The sequence below is a fragment of the Mycetomoellerius zeteki genome, unplaced genomic scaffold (genome assembly GCF_001594055.1).
Source record: "Mycetomoellerius zeteki isolate Tzet28-1 unplaced genomic scaffold, Tzet1.0 scaffold93, whole genome shotgun sequence".
Lineage (NCBI taxonomy): Eukaryota > Metazoa > Arthropoda > Insecta > Hymenoptera > Formicidae > Mycetomoellerius > Mycetomoellerius zeteki.
In genome coordinates, this window is record NW_017257968.1 from 64,394 (window position 1) to 65,116 (window position 723).

Here is a 723-nt window from a genome sequence, read left to right on the forward strand (position 1 = left end):
ATTGGATCATACTTTTAGATCTAGAAGAATGGTCCTATCTCAGCAGACAATCATAAAACGGTTGCAAAACTGTTGAGTCTGCTGAACGCAGTTATTGGGTGGATTCAGTACCACGACCGCTCACTGAGAGCTCTTTTTTACCTTTCAATTTTCATCCTAAGGAAAAAGTTTCACGATTGATACCCAGTAGGGCTATTCTGTAACTTTTAACGACAGTTCGGTATCGTTATATTACTGGCTGCGTTCAGCAGACAATCATAAAACGGTTGCAAAATTGTTGAGTCTGCTGAACGCAGCTATTGGCTGCGTTCAGCAGACAATCATAAAACGGTTGCAAAATTGTTGAGTCTGCTGAACGCAGCTATTGGCTGCGTTCAGCAGACAATCATAAAACGGTTGCAAAATTGTTGAGTCTGCTGAACGCAGCTATTGGCTGCGTTCAGCAGACAATCATAAAACGGTTGCAAAATTGTTGAGTCTGCTGAACGCAGCTATTGGCTGCGTTCAGCAGACAATCATAAAACGGTTGCAAAATTGTTGAGTCTGCTGAACGCAGCCATTGTTGCGCAGCTTTTTCATCATGTAAAATACCTGCGCAATGACATCCCTAGCTAGTAAAATTATGTGCCTTCCAACAAGCGACACAATGGGTGCGTTCAGCAGAACGTTTGTTTTGCAACTGTTGTAAGTTTCCTTCGCGCTAATTGGATCATACTTTTAGAT